Here is a 17,535-nt window from a genome sequence, read left to right as displayed (position 1 = left end):
AGATTTTACTCCTGGCAACCTCCCAGGCAAGTCTCTGTGAGGGTTTTTTTTTTTTTTTGGCAAAAAGCTTCAGAAGAGATTTACCACTGCATTCTTCCTATAGCTGAGAGAAAGTGGCTTGTCCAAAGTCATCCAACTGGTTTCATGCTCATGGCTAGAAGGCTAGAATGTAATTCTCTTGGTTTCTAGCCAATTACCTTTAGCCACTACACCAAACTTGCTCTCGGTTGTGGACTCTAGTAACTGCAATATCCTAACTACTGTCCTCCAACTATTACTCTTGAGGAACAACCATGTGTAACTATTGCCAACACATATGAAAGAATTAAGATTCAATGGTTATCTAGGTTGCAACTGACACGGACAAAGATGTATTAATTCTGCTGGCTAGATAGACGATGAAATATGTTACATTTTTAAAAAATAAGAAAATAGATTTGGCCTCTAATGTTATCACCATCCTCAGCCAAAATTGCAGGGAACATTTTATCAATCCCACTGCTCAATTTTCTAGGCTTCTGCATTCTAGAATTGCTTTTAACTAATTTTAATTAAGAAGAATGCTACATGGAACCTCTCAAGCCTGTCATAGAATACTGACCCACATATTTTTTTTCTATATCTGTTGAAGTAACAATTACATGACAAGGTATTAAATAATTACTATTGTGCAATGGAATATACAGCAATTCCTGAGCCCTGCGTGAAGTTTAGCAATTTTATGTTATTAAAATATATAATTTTACTCTATTGATCCAACATAACTCTTAAATGAACAAAAACATAACATCCCACTTTCATTTAGTGCTAGAATGACACACAAATCCCAGTGAGGAGTGGACATACAATCCTTATTGCAAATACACTTAAAAATTATCTTCATTTCCAAATAATCTTTGAAACTTTTGTATACATATGCTCATGAATGATACTGCATTAATTGATAAAATACAAATAATGACTTTTGTGTTTCAATAGTATTTTTACGGTACACTGTAGTAGTACATTGTTATAGGGTTGGCCTACTGTTTTAATTCTAGAGTAAGAAAAATAGCCACTGATTTGAATTTTTTTCCAATACGTGGTAATTAAAATATTGTCACATCTGAGACATATCATTTGGGGCTCCCAGCAACCCACTGATGTTTTGCTAATATTGTAATAGCAGGTTTAATACAAAATGGTTCATTTAGTTTATGCTACACCTTTAGGGTATAGAGTACCAACACAAACAAGAACAGAAGCATGTCAGCTGAAATGAAAGGATACACCTTCTTGAAATATGTATTTATTTTTTAAATGGATTAATGTCAAAGAATGACAATAGCACTTAGCCTTATATACCACTTCACAGTACTTTACAGCCCTCTCTAAGCGGTTTATAGAGTCAGCATATTGTGCCTAACAACCTGGATCCTCATTTTACCGACCTCGGAAGGATGGAAAGTTTGAGTCAACCTTGAGTCGGTGAGACTCAAACTGCTGGCAGTCAGCAGAATTAGCCTGCAATATGGCATTCTAACCTCCCATTTCATAGAACCCAACCTCGGTACAAATACAGATTTTAGTAAAGAAACAATGCCTACTTTGGGGATCTTACGTTAAGACTTACCTTTATGGAGAAGACAGTAACCCTGGGAAAGATGGGAAGAAATGGAATGGAATGGAATGGAACGGAACGGAACAGAACAGAACAGAACAGAACAGAACAGAATAGAACAGAGCTGGAAGGGACCTTGGAGGTCTTCTGAACTTGGTTACAGTGGTGATAGGGGCACTGTTGGAAGAGCTGAAGGACTAAGGGGCAAATTATGATGGAGAAAAGCTATCTATGCTAAGAGTTGACAATGACTTGATGGCACATAATCAATCAATTAATCAATCATTTACTAACCATCTAATATTTCATAACACAAAGTACCTTACATATTCAGATAATCTTCAACTTACAACCATTCATTCAGCAATCATTCAAAGTTACAAAAAAAGGAGACTTATGGACACTCCTTCAACACCATTGCAGTATCCCCCACATGATCAAATTCAGACATTTTACAATCTGCACATATTTATTTGATTTATTTATATATATCAAACCTATTAGCTGCCCATCTCCCTCTCAGAGTGTTTATAACAATTGCAGCATCCCAGAGTCATATGCTTACCATTTGTGACCTGCCCAGCCAGCTTCGAACAAGAAAAGTCGGGGAGGGGATAATCCAAGTTTGCTTAATGACTGTGTGATTCTCTTAACAACTGCAGTGATTTGCTAAATAATTGTGGCAATAAAGGTAATAAAACTAGACACGACTCACTTAACTATATTGCTTAGGAATGGACATTCTTATCCAGATTGTGGTTGTTAAGTTGAGGACTGTCTGTGTTGAATAGAGATTTGAGCTTAGTCCAATTCTGCTGCTTAGACATTGAAACCGAACTTTCTGTAAGATTTCCTTCTTTTCATTCAGGAAGGGAAAATTTAGAGCAGACTGTGGCAGACTGCAAATCTACAAACCAAACACCGCTTTCCCAGAATCTTGTTGCATCTACAAAGGGCAGTAACATAATCCCAGGAAAAGATGCAATTGCTTAAAGAAGTTACACTTTGGTGCCATGAATGTCTGTGCACACGCCAAAGCAACTTGTGTTCTTTTAATCCAAATGTCACACAGATCAAGTGATATCAAGGATTATCTGGAAGATGTGGACATTCAGAGGTCCCTTTCAGCTAAATATTCGATTTGTAGCCATTGGTTGAGCATGTACCAATGTCAGCCAGAAGGTAGCACTATTTTCCTTATGATGAGTTAAATGGATTCCAGTAGGATGAACTAATAAAAAGGATAACCTGGTGGCCAGCTAAATCGTAATGCAACAACTAATCCAGATTGGGTAGGTTAAACCACACCATTTTATATACATCAAGATAATCTGGTCTTTCAAATCAGGTATTATATGTAGCTTAATAGCTGGATCGACATAGTAACAAGTCCTAAAATTTGCAATACACAAATGCTCAAATTATCATTTAGACTAAATTCCTGTTTACTAACATTGGAAGTCAACTCAGAGGCCTAATAAACAAGAATAAACAAGGGAACTTTAATTTATGTATTTAATCATAAATAATTTCTATACTAATTCCATACCCCTTAGCAGCAGCAAAAAACAGCATTTAGAGGGTAAGCTGCTCTCATGTGCAGTATAATACCACTGAAATGGTAAGATGAAATTTCTTAAAAATCAGCTAGCTCAACCTGCTGTATACCAGATGTGTTAGTTTTCTTGGTCTGGAATTCTGGGAGTTGTAGTCCCAACACATATGGAGGATAACAGACTGGGGAAATTTGAGTTAACATAATTGAACTACAGATTCATTTAATTCATTAGTCTACAATTGGGAATCACTATTAAATTGTACACATCGCCAAATCTGGCAGTTTTGTGTTTTAAAACATTTGCATTATTTAAGCAAAGTGCATTCAATTCCATTTTTCAAATCATCTACAAGTTTTTAATGTATGCATTTTACACTATTATACATCATAAAACTTAGGGAGTTGTTAAAATTGATGCATTGCTGTATTCTGATCTGTATATTAGTGTAGCAAGTAATAATAAAAAATGCATATGAAAGCCATTCAAATATTGTTAAATCTCATTAGTGTCCTCTACATTCTAAATGAAGACACTTAACAATAATAAAACAAGAGGAAGGAAGGCCAGTGAACACTATTCCAGAAGACTTTTTCAACTAGACTTTTCCCTCTATACATTTTAGGTCTACTGACAAGAATTTGGCAGTGATTCACAGACACTGGGTTAAACAGATTCTAGGATCATACTTGGGTTAAGGATGGCAGGGTCCTTAGTGCTCTCTGACCTTGATTGTTATCTTGCAGACATTTCATTACCAAACTAGATAACTTCATTAGTAGCGAGCATGAAGGATCCCACAGTTCAACTCTGAGCTACAAATATTCTCTTTTATCAGCCAGTTAAGGATCTCAGAGATGCAACACAGCACATGAAGATAACAAATTTCACTCCATGCTAGGATGAAGCCAGTTCAGGCAGTTGATGGTCCTCTGTCAGTAGGAAAATGGAGCCACTTCTTATACCCACTACAGTTTAATTCTGACACTTTTCCTCCTCTGCTCTTCCCATGACTTAATGGAGTTTTTCTTGCAGTTCTGAGCCCTGAAGCTGGGCAGTTATTGGTTGTTGACATAAAAGCCTACCCTGACAAACTCTGGCTTTCACAATATAACTCCACAGGATCAACTTCCTGTGGGATGTATGGAACAATGTTGCCATTGCTGTTTTTATTTATGATTGCTGCTATTGCTTGTAAAATGTTTTGACTGACAATGGAATATAAATAATTATAAAATCACCATAGCCTTTAATCTACCATTATTGGCATATGTAATAATAATGAAGAGAAGAGTCCTTAAATGCCTGGTTGCTTAATTAGTGGTTTCCAGAACTTAAAAGACTACATATCTTTTTCTTCAGCACTCTGTTTCAATCAACATATAACATATATCCATATAACTTTGATAAATACCCAAGCCCTTTTTGTCATTTATCTCTAATATCTGGACTCTCCACTATTTAGTGTCAGAGTATATTATTGGCAAATAGTTTCCATTCAGCTGTTTAACTAATAAGTAACAAGACTATGTCTCCATAGATACTGGAGGCACTGAACATTTCTGTCAATTGCAGGCTGGTTGGTACATGTTCTATTTGATTCTCTTTTCTGATACAAAAGCACTATATCAAATAGGTTTTCCCCAGCAAAACTACACTGTGCAAAGAACTAGCTGCATATGGTAGTGCAAGGCCTCCCAAGCAACTCCAGTTTGCTGGGATGTAAAAATTTCTGCTACCAGGAAATCATAAGGAGGTGAGTAGGAAATAGAGCCATAACATTCACTCCCATGTCTTCCAAAGAGTCAACTTTTCTCGCCCTTCAGCTCAAATATACTGCTGCCATGGTCAAGTATCAGAGTATATTATTGATAAATAGTTTCTATTCAAAGCCATGTCTCCATATTTTGGAGGCATGGAATATTTGTGTCAGTTGCATACTGGTTAATACATGTTCTATTGCACAAATAAGTATAACAACTGATTTGCATAGCAAAGAACATAAACTTAAATTATATCTCTTTAGCCTGGGATATGCCTTGACAGAAGCAAAGAGTAATGCTCTACTTTTCATAGGATTGATAGCAACTGGTACTTTACACCTTGAAGGACTATGCTAAGATACAGGTACATAAAATGATAACTTACACCCTCTTTTCCCATCTCTGATGGAATCTAAGATATATTTTCTGGAATATGCTAATGATAAATCACTCTCCATTAATAGATTGCTAGGAGCATATGTTCATCATCTGTTGGGAAAGAAGACCTATAGGAATAAGATGAAAGAGAAACAAATCCTGAATTTTGCTATCTTAGTTCTTATAATGAAAACAGTGAATGTGAAAGTTCTGACATGAACATTTGCAGATTTATATGCAGAGTAGAAGTGGGAAAACAGGAGCTGAAACAATTATTCATGCAGGCTTCGCTCAGCAATGCAGATAAGTGCCATTATGAGATGGCATGGCAACCTATCCTGGCTATGATACATGGTTTGCTACAATTTCTTCACTATCTTTTACTCTTATAAAAAAGAATAGATTTTGCTATCTCATACAAAGAAAATGGCCTTTAATATTGACTGGGATTTCATTCATTCATATTCTCCACATCCGTATAAGGGTCCACCCTCCCCCCATTGATATGTATATTGCCTTTAAGAAGACCATCATCCTCTATAAGGGAATTGTATATGTCACCATTAGATACACAATTAGTCAGATGCAGTCAGAACAGAACAGGTTTTTTTATATATACCTGTTGCAAAATAAAGGAAAGCACAAGGTAAAGTGGCTGAAAAATATTGCAAGTTTCAGTTCCAGCATATTCTAAGTGTGCATTGGGGAAATGTGTCTAGGACATGGACAGCCCTCCCTCCACTTCATTAAATACAGCCTGTTGCAAGTAGGCCAATCCATACTAATTTTCATGCCAATTTTCATTTCAGTTTCAAATAAGCAAAAAGTCAGAGCACTTAATGACTTTCTCAATATGGCAGAGCCTTAAACAAAGTCCTTAGCTAAACCACTATTCTCTATTCCAGTATCAGACCTTAATTTATGACTGACTTCTTTCCGTTTAGTTTTCTCATTTCAGTACCCTAAGGGCCCAAAGACAACCCTGTACATGTAAGGTACAGAAGACTTTAGGGACATGAAATCAATGTGCCGGATCAGGCCAAAGGCATATTGAACACGGTATTCTATGGGACAATGATCAGATACCTGTAAAAAGCCAACATACAACTGCCAAGCACAACAGCATCCTGCCCTGCTCCTAGCAACTGATTTGTGAGAAATACTACCATAGTTACTGTACATCCATCATGCCCAGTGCTCACCATTGCTTGTCTTATTTTCATAAATTTTCATAAATTTTAAAATTAGTACCCATTGCCAACATCTTGAAGTATCACATGCCACAATTTAAGTATGTAGAACTACATGTTTTGTTACTCCAACTACTTGTAAAGAATGTATTTTTCTGCTATTTTTTTACATACACATATACTTTTCCATAACATTTTGTAGCATTTCCTCATGGGAGAACTGTTTCAGTTTTCTGAACTATGGGACTTCCTTGCATGACCACTTAAACAAATGACTGGGATGTAAGAAACACTTCACAGCTAGTTTTGTATATATCTTATAAAAGGAGAACCTCTGTGTTGTTGGCTATATACACCTCATTGCATCTATCTTTCAACCAATTCCTGCCTGTCACAACAAATAGTCTCCTCACAACTCCACTTCCACTCAGCAGCTGTAGAAGAGCATTCAGAAAAGTTTACAATAAAATCTTTAGTTTCTCTCAACTTGGCAGGTACTTTGATTCTCTTTTCTGATTCAAAAGCATTACATCACACAGGCATTTTTCCCAGAAAAGCTACACTGTACACTAGCTACATATGGTGGTGCAAGGCCTCCAAAGCAGTTTGCTAGGATGTGAAAATTTCTGCTTTATAACTCCTACCAGGAAGTCATAAGGTGGTGGGTAGAACCATAACATTTGCACCCATTTCTTCCATCCATTTCACCCTTCAGCTCAAATATACAGCTGCCATGTCAAGAAAATCTCACTGAATACAACCAGATAAATATCTAAAATGTTGTAACAGATGGCAGCCGCCAGAAAATTTTTTCACAAATATGTCAAGGATGGAAGTAAGATGAGCAGCTCACTGAAAATAGTCTTTAAGTCTACCCAAACCTACTGAGTTACCATTGGCTGAAAGACAAGAAAAGGTCAGCTATCTTGCATGTGTCAAATTTCTCTCTAAAGTCAATTTATTCAAATTTTCTGACTTTAACATTAAAACGTGAAATTCACCCATTACTAGAGTGTCTCTTCTTCCATTGTTTTCCAGCTGACCTTTTATTATTCATAACTTCCTAAGCCTTTTATTAAATCCATAAATCCTCTGCAGCTCTTCCCAGAGCTCTTGAAATAACTGGGAAATAAAGACCAACAAGTACATCTTATCCCCAGCAGCAGCACATGGAAATATGTATCTGTGTGTATGTGTGTCCCGCATGCACAGTACACAGCAGCTACATGACAAAACTGTTTGTCTTCTGAATTCTTTTCCTGTGAAGAGACAGCAGACCATTTTGCTATGGGTGATCTAGATTGCTGTGTCCATTCTTCCTTGGACATCACAAAAAGCTATTACTTCACTGAACTCTGTGACAAAGAACTAGTGGTTGAGAATTTTTTCTATTATATTTCATACTTATGGATCATGATTATGAAAGAATACATATGAACTGAGGGAAAAATTCTCAAATTCAGATGGTAAAAATCCATTGGAGAGTTGGAACATAAGACTATACTGTAACTCTAGGTCAGCGGTTCTCAACCTGTGGGTTGCGACCCCATTTGGGGTCGAACGACCATTTCATGGGGGTCGCCAAACGCGATCCGCCATTTTTTTCGTCAGCTGGCGCAGGGGCCGGTGCCGCGCCTGCGTGCCGCGCAGGGGGCGGCACATGGGGGCGGTGCTGCACCTGCGTGCTGCGCAGAGGGCGGCACTGCGCAGGGGGAGGCACCGCGCATGCGCACCACGCAGGGGGCGGTGCCATGCATGTGTGCGGTGCAGGGGGCGGCACCGCGCATGCGCGCCGCCTGCTTATGACCGGGGTCGCCGTATAAAAAGGTTGAGAACCACTGCTCTAGGTGATGCGTCAAATGAATAACACAACAAAATTTATTTTTCGTTCATGTGAGGGTGATAATAAATAAATACTCCCAAACACTTTCTGGAAGGGATATCAGCAGAACTAATAATGTACTTGCAAGGTGATTTATTTACTTGCTTTGGCTTCACAGTCATTGTTTTATTTATTTATTTTAAATCAGTCCAACCTCACAAACATTTAGTAATGCTGCCACTTAAAAGGACTGTTAAAGGTAATACAACATTATGTGAACACACTTCATTTTCAATACTGGGCTTTGTATAGACCATGAATATTCAAAAGCAAATGTATTTTTATGTAGTATAAAAGTCTAGTATAATTGACCTCCCTGCAGAATTAATGTTCTCTTACAGGAGGCCAATTGGGTTTTTAGAGGCTGGAAATTGCACATTGCAGTTTATTTACAAACATGTGACTAGAGCATCGCATCACATATTTAATTCTAGCAACTGCTGGCTACCAGATATTGCAAATAGTCCTCGATTTATGAAATGACTGAGCCAGAACTGTGATTATAAGTTGTATCCACACGACCATCTTGCTTAATAACAACTAGCCCAGCTCTCCCTACTGTGGTAGTTAAGTGACTACGCAAGTCATTAAGCAGAGCAGAGGGGTTTAGGAAAGCCTTGGGAAGTGCAGGCTCAGACTGTAGCTCCCAGGGCCTTCATCATCCCAAGGCACCACTTGCACAGCTTCTAGCCCTGTGTCCCACCTCCTTAAGCCTCCTTTCCCTGTCATGCCTCGTTCCACTTAACTTTTCCAAAAATTGTCTTTCTCAAAGAGAAGCAGGTGATGTGTCATGCAACCTTTCTACAAAGAAGCCTTGTGGTGCCATCCTGGAAATGGTTATGATTTTTGTGATCCAAAACTTGTGGCCACTCCTAAAATAATCCCCTGCAGCTTCTGTATAGGAGGACTGCTTTTCCCTGGAAAAGGTGATCTTTGGAAAACATAAATGGGGTGGGGGACCCAAGGGAACGGGATCCAATGGAATAGGAAGCAGGTCCAAGGCCTGTGGGAACCCTTGTTGGGTGAGAAATAGACCCAAGGAACCTAGGCGGGTAGGATGGAAGGGGAAGACAGATGGGTGGTGGCAGCAGCAGTGTTCCTGTGCCTGTTTGTGAGGGTGTACAGACTGCTAAACAGCCAAAATTTGTTTATAGGATTGTGAGGCTACTGCAGTGGCCAAAACATTGGGTATAAATCATAAGCTGTTTCAGCATTGTCATAATTTTGAATGGCTACTGAATGAGTGGTCACAAGTCTGTATATACTTAGAAAAAATACTTGCACACCAAAATGCTAGCTGTCTCTCTTCTCTTTCTCTTCTGAAACACTTTTCCAAAACTTTAACATGCAGGTCTTAATAAGCCTACTTTATCAGGAAAAGTAATAATAAGTGAGAATTCATTTTTCTCAAATGGTTGTGCATTTTATGCATATTCTTTGTATAGTTGTTAAACATTAAGCTCCTCTTGAGGAACCATCTGAGCAATTGGCCTTTTTCCCAACAAAAGGTGAAATTTGCTCAGCATTCTTGTCAGAAGCACAGAGATTCATGTATAAGCCATATGTTTCCTTGATCTACAACATATTTACTTAAAACATTTATACAGCCACTGATACCAAACTATGGGCGCCACCTAATCAAGAATTACAACAGTAATAAAACAACATAACAACCATAATGAAACCCTAAACATTAAAACAAAAACCTGGCACCAATTTAAGCTTCCAACATGCAGTCATCTTATCCTATCCCAGTAATTTTTGGAAGGTTAGGAGGGGAGAGGCCTGCCAAACTTCAGCCGAAAGGATATTCCATTGGGCAGGGGCTGACATGGAAAAGGGAAGCTTCCTAGCTCCCATAAAGTGGAAATGTTTAAGGCGAGTGACTAGGAGTGTGCCCTATCTAATATGATGTGACATGTTGATGTCATTAGGGAAAGGCGGTCTTGAGATAACCTGGCTCCGTGCCATATAGGGTTTTAAAGGTAATAAAGGTAATAAACAGCATTTTAATTGCGCCCAGAGGGAAGCTAGAAACTAATGCAGCTTGCACAACTGAGATGTTACATGAGTAAACCCAGGGGCACTCATCATTGAATGCACCATTGCATTCTAGACCAGTTTTACATTCTGGGTGGCCTGAATTTTGTATACTTATGTCTGTCCTGTGTTTTATCATATTACCCTCTCGGAGGGTGGAGGGGACGGACACACTATGCACCCCATGGCCACAGGGCCTATTGTACACCTTTCCTCTTCTCCCTCTGCTTCCAGCAGTTGTCAGGAAGATCCAAGAGGAACAGGCAGAGTTAATATTCATTGCACTCACTGGCCGAGACGACATGGTTCGCAGACCTAGTGAGCCTCTTCACAACTTCTCCATGGTGGATTCCCGACAGTCGCATACGGTTAATGCAGGGGGCCCTACAACATCCAGACCCCCAGTGGCTCCAATTGGCTGCCTGGAGCTTGAACGCCGCATCGACTCAAGAGTCATACTTGTCAGGAGTGATTGACATGATTCAGGCTGCCAGGAGATCAGCGAATAACTGCATTTACGATCACACTTGGTGGAATTTCTGCCACTGGTGTGACAGGAACCACTTGAATCTCTCCAAAGTGACCATCGCAAAGGTCTTAGACTACTTGTTGGAGGGCATTGATAAGGGGTTGTCACCCAACACCATTCGAAGGCAGGAGTGGCTCTCTCCACGGTGCTCTCCTGGGACAGATCAGAGTCTTTGTCTCAGCATCCCATGGTCCGCTTCTTTCTCAAGGGAGTTACAAATAGCAGACTAGCCGTGGTTCACAGGTATCCCTCCTGGGAGTTACCCCGGGTTCTGCAGGACCTAATTGCCTCACCCTTTGAACCCATTAGAACCTGTTCCTTGCGATATTTGTCACTCAAGGTTTCCTTCCTGATTGCCATTACCTCCGCCAGACGTATTTCAGAGCTGGCTGCTTTATCTATCAGGAAAGACCTGTGCACGTTTCATGAGGACAGGGTGGTTCTCAGATTAGATCCTACCTTTATCCCTAAGATAAACACAGTGTTTCATAGGGCACAGGAGGTTATTCTCCCAAACTTTTGCCCCCGTCCGTCACATGACCTGGAAAGGCAATGGCACACGTTGGACATACGTAGAGCCTTGCGCTGTTACATCAAGCGCACGGTGGCCTTTTGTAACTCTGAAGCCCTGTTTGTATCATTTCAACCTTCTTCCATGGGGCAGAAGGTATCTGCCTCTACCATGGGTAGGTGGATCAGGGCGTGCATAGCAGAGGCGTATGTGTCGCTTTCCCTGCCAGTTCCAAGTCATGTGACAGCACATTCTACCCGCAGTGCTGCCACATCTGTGGCATGGGCAACACAAGCATCCACAGAGGATATTTGCAGGGCGGCAACATGGTCTTCGACATCCCCTTTCATAGGCATTACCAACTGGACAAATTTGCCTCAGATGAGGCTTTCTTTGGTAAGCGAATACTGCAACAGGTAGTGCCAGGACTAGGGACACAGGCCCCAACTGACTCCCTCCCATAGGGACAGTGGGGGCTTTGGTAAGTCCCATTGGTGGATTCTTCATCCATCATGCTGGAGAAGGAGTGTTGGCTTACCTGAATGCCTCTTCTCAGCATGATGGTGAAGAATCCACGCCCATCCCTCTAGAGATCAGTTAGGCCCCGTGTCAGGGGGTTGCTTCTTTTTTCCTTCTCTTGGGAGTCATCACATAAACTATTGTCATTGGCTCTGCCATTGTTGAAACTGGGAGGTACCAGGCAAGGACGGGCATGACAACTTTGACAACCTAGTCTGACTGGGCAGGAGGACTGAAATAACCCATTGGTGGATTCTTCACCATCATTCTGAGACGAGGCGTTCAGGTAAGCCAACGCTCCTTCTCTATATCATGATCCTAGATGCTGTATATGTCAAAATACATGCATAAAGTTATATTAATCTGCTCCTAAAGTAGCATAGACATATACATCAATGTATGCCATTACATAAAAGAGAATCCTTTTCAATAACTTGCTTTTATGTGAATGGATCCTATGAGAAAACTCAGTGTAGAAAATATCAATATAAATTTAATTAGGAGAAAAGAAGTTTCTTAAAATATTGGCAATCTTAGAATCTTTGGCAGGATTGATGTTTTAGGCCACAGATGTCAAACTCGCTGCATCATGTGATGTGTTGCGACGTATTGTGACTTTTTTCTCATTGCTGGAATTGGTCTCTGCATGATGCAACCGGCCCGCGGGCCGGCAGTTTGACATCCCTGTTTTAGGCCATCAAGTTCAATGCAGTGTTTGGTGTATGAATCTGGATTAAGCTATCCCAGGTACAAATGGCTGTCCAGTTTCTACTTCACATTTCAAATAAATAGAAGTTTCCTATATTTCTCAGTAACTGGTCACATTGGTAAACTATTACTGTCATTAGGAAGTTTTTTCTTTCTATAACTGACACTATGTCCTGTACTTTAATACGGCTCATGACCTTATTCAGTGAAGTTCCCACTGAGATACCTGAATATTTGAAAAGAACCTTTCCACACTCCTCTAGTCATCTTTTCTCAAGGCTAGACACATACAGTTTCCTCTTTTTCTAAATCCCATGAGAGAGTTACTTTTCAAATATCTGAGCCATCTCATTTTGATTATATGCATCTGTTTGTATCTGCTTGTCAACCTCCAACTTTCTTAATGTCTGGCACCCTAAACTGGGCAAAATACCTCAGATGGATCTCACTAATACAAAGCATATAGCGGTTATTACACTGCTGTTGGTGTATGATATACAGTATACATGTTGAAAAGAAACTTATTTTAGACAAATCCATGGTGATTTCTAAAGTCATTGCATTATTTTTAAGGTGCTTATAGACTGATTTATTATTTATTCTATAATCTTTCCATGTAGTAGTTCTCCAGATACTACTTCTTCATATTTTGAAGATAAAGAGAAAATTTTCTCTCCTCTAGTATCTAGTATATCATTCAAACTAGGTTTTTTCATGGACCATACGCAATTTTCCTTGTACCATTTGTGCACTTTCACTGATTTCTTTCCTATTTTTTTCTGCTTGACAGAGTTGTTTGTGTTTACAATTTCAGTTCTTTTCCCCATGAGCTTTTCCTGCCACAAAATCTTGCTTCTGCATTATTATCCTGAGATTAACATTTGTGTTTTTGGAGATCAAGATACTTATTGTAAACACATTTTAGTTTCCCTTAAATACAAGTCTAAACTAAAAGTTGACTTTCCACTACACTACTTTCACTTTTGTTTGCTAATGCATCTTTTATATTTGGAGGCTAATAAGTACACTGACTGCCTTATATTCCTTTTAGAGCAGTATTTCTCAACCTTGACAATTTTAAGGCATGTGGACTTCAACTCCCAGAATTCCACAGCCAGCAATGCTGGCTGTGGAATTCTGGGAGTTGAAGTCCAGATGCCTTAAAATTGTCAAGGTTGAGAAACACTGTTTTAGAGTTTTTGAAATAATATCTGCTTGTTACAGACTTGGCTTTACATAAACTACACCATATGACAGTAAAATAGAAGGATTGTACTAAGGAAAATGTACTTATTATCATTCACATTGGCACTTTTCAAAGTCAACATTCAAAGCTGAAATACAATGGGATTGGTAGATATCCAGCCTCAAGATACTGTAAAATAACTGCCCTCCAGGCCTATATTTTAATAATGATAACAAGTTGAATAATGGCAGCTTCCTTGACAAAGGTTCCAGTTAAAATCAATAATGTGAGAGAAGAAAAACCAGGCTGGTAAGAAATTAGCTCTTAATACATAGTGACAGTGTGGCTATTATGGGTTATGTTTTGTTGTTATTTTTATATTTGGAATGATTGGGTTAATTTTTGTGGGGGATGACTCTCTCTCTCTCTCTCTCTCTCTCTCTCAGCTATTCCACATATTATTCAAACTCTGTTTGAAACTGAATAGCTTTGAATCAGCTCTAGGAAGAACAGAGAATAAAAATGAGAAATGATTTTAACTGTTGGATTTTGATTCTGCTTCTTATGAGAAAAATGTTTATGCTACACATATGTGCCATCTCAAAATGTATGTCTATTTTCCCATTTGCCATACATAACCAGTTACAAAACTGGTTTACTTACAGTTATTTACCATAAAGAAAACATAATGGATTGCATCCAAGTCACAACTTTTTATTGCCTTTCCAAAACAAATATAGCTACGTACCTACCAGTCTTATTTTCTAAGAATGCCTATGGACCAAATAGAGGTGATACCAGAAGTTCATACCTTATTTCTGCACTGTTATCACCTTTCATGATTCTTTTGTTAGTTAAAAGAATCTTTAAAAATCCAGTGAGAAAAAGAGCTTAGTATCATTCATTTCTGTTTACTACTGATGAGTATACTTCTGGGACTTCAAATATTTCTGTTTATTGTATGTGAAACTTATATCACAATTTGCTTAAAACTAAATATTTTTTTGGAAATCACCAGTAGTGAAATGCAGCCACTTTGACTGGAGGTTGCCTCTATTCTCTATTCTTCATGGAGACTATTCTGAGAAAAAGTATTTCCTATGATTCTCATCTTTTATCATCTTAATGAAACAGAAAATTTATATCAGAATGCTGCATATGAGTCCTTTATTATTCTTGAAATCCTATACCACACAAAGCCATAATGCAGTATCTGTGAATTCAGACATTTTATGGCTTACATTATGTGTGAATCCAAATATACTGGTAAAAATGGCTTAGCATAGTATCACTGCAGCCACTACAATTGGAATAAATTGCTATGGTTAGATAATTTCCAGGACTGTATAATGTTTTGAGTTTGATTTAGAAGATCTCCTTTGTTTTTGAACATGCAGAAGCAGCAACATAGTAATTGACATCAGCTCATTAAACCAGCCACATCTGTCTCCAGGACTGCACAGCTGTTGCAGAAGGCTATTATATGCCACTTGGCAGTCTTTATTTACATTGTTATGTCTCTTGAAAATATATGAACAATTTGAATATTTAATTTCCAGTCCTACAAACAACTGGTGACTCTTAAAAAAATCTTTATTAATAACTCTAGGTCCATTATCACTTACTGAAAATTAAACAGCAGATTTATCAGATTTATGAATATAAACTTCAGCAAAAATAATTAAAGCTGTTACCTGGTGAATATTACTCTAATATAAGTAATAGCTACAAGAGTCTAAAACTGATCTTGCAAAATGCTGAGTCACACATATGGAATGAAAATGCATGGTGCACCAACAGGTATAGGGGTTATTGTGACTATAACATACATTCAAAAAATGAGTCACATGCAAGAAGAACACATTAAATTTTACAAAATGTAATTATATATGATGATAAGTTGAGTTATTTGCTTAGCTACATGCATATTAACTGGAGGAATTCCCTTTCTTGTAAATAATGAAATAAAATTGGTCTGTAGTAATTAACATGTTAAATCCATGCAAAACTTTTTATGGGGTATCAGAATGGTTGTGTGTGTGTGGGTGTATTCCTGGGAGGAATGAGCAAAGAATGATGTGTGTGTATATCAAGAATATATACTTCCAAAAGGGTCACCCAGTTATCCAGCTAAAAAGTACTAAAATATACTTATTTATTTTGTTTATTTTATTTGTTAATCAAAATTATATAGCTGCCCATCTTACAAAGAGGTGACTCTGGGTGGTGTACAATAGTAAATTAAAAAAAACAATACATATAGAAAAATAGCCATTTAAAAATATAAAAATCAGCATTAGAAATAGAGATAATTAAAAGAAAAAACTATATACTATAAAAGTATATCAGTAATATATGAAGATGCTGGGGCCAGATATCACTATAGAAAAGTTATTCTTTTCTATTACACCGGAGAAGATAATGGTAATCATCCCTGTATTTTAGCAAGAAAATCACATAAAATGAGTGACACTGTAGTCCCTCGCTTCAAATGGCCCTCAACATGCTGCTGAAGAAGAAATTAGGATGTTTTGGAGTTCTAATGGGGTTTATGATATGGCTAGATTAAAGCCTTCAGGACATCTACTTGTTGATGCAAGAAAAGAAAATGTGTATCTGCAAAGACAATTGTAGTTGAAATATAGAATATAACAAGCATGAACATGGAAAAGCTCAACACAGTGAAAGATAAAATCAATCAAATAGACATGGTCATCTTAGGCATCAGTGAATTGATATGAACTGGAACTACACATGAGATGAAGACTCATAAAATTATACTGTTTGCTACCTAGGAATGAAAAATAGTGAAGCAACTGCTATTGCTTTCATAGTCAGGAAAGATACAGTAAGGGCAGTATCCCAATATAGTGCAATCAGACTGAATAATATCTATTAGACTTCGTGGACAACTCTGTAATGTGATGTTATCCAAGTTTATTTAACCCATGATGCAGAAAAAGAGATGGTTGGCAATTTTTATGATCAAGTTCAATCTGATATTGACAGAACCTGCAAGGACGATATGCCATCTGTGATTGGAGACTAGAATGTCAAAGTTGAGAATAACAAGAAAGAAAATATAGTTTGATTATGGTCCAGGAAAAAGAAATGAAGCAGGATAACTACTATTAGTTTTGATAATCTTATGATTTCTTCATTGTTAAGTGTTTAAACAAGCAAAACAACATTTATATTCATGGAGGTCACTCAGTTATTACAGTAAGATATGTCCATTGGCAGACTATGAAAGTAATCATGAACTGTTGATGTGCAAGTTCCAAGTCAACTGAAAGCAGAAGCAGAACCAATGAAGGAGAATATTTGTAGCTCAAGGATGAAATGAGGGGTAGGTCCTTGATGCTCTCTGAGCTTGCTTGTTTTCTTACAGACATTTCATTACCCTAACTAGGAAACATCATCAGTACTAGTAAGGAGTGCTGTTTGCTGTCAGTTTATATCCTGGTGTCTTGCCTTCTGGGTGGGTGGGGGCTGTTTTAGGGATTATTTGGTTGAGCTGTTTACTAATGGTTCTTTGGCAATATCTTGATTGGGGTATTGCTTACTTGATTGTTGATCTGAAGGTGACCTTGGAGCTAATCTATGCTGATCTGAGTGCTGATTACTGGTGGGGAGGTGCTGGAGTCTTTTTCTCTTTTGGGCTGGTTGACTG

General features: G+C 38.2%; 1 protein-coding gene across 6 annotated transcripts in view; it reads right to left on the bottom strand.

Moving 5' to 3' along the window:
- Positions 1–17,535, bottom strand: part of LOC120301243 (testican-1-like) — a 400,730-nt gene that overhangs the window by 157,853 nt on the left and 225,342 nt on the right. The gene's annotated exons all lie outside the window — the stretch shown is intronic.

This window comes from Crotalus tigris, unplaced genomic scaffold, assembly GCF_016545835.1.
Source record: "Crotalus tigris isolate CLP2741 ecotype Arizona unplaced genomic scaffold, ASM1654583v1 scf7180000024373.493273, whole genome shotgun sequence".
Taxonomy (NCBI): domain Eukaryota; kingdom Metazoa; phylum Chordata; class Lepidosauria; order Squamata; family Viperidae; genus Crotalus; species Crotalus tigris.
This window is presented reverse-complemented; position numbering and strand designations above follow the sequence as displayed.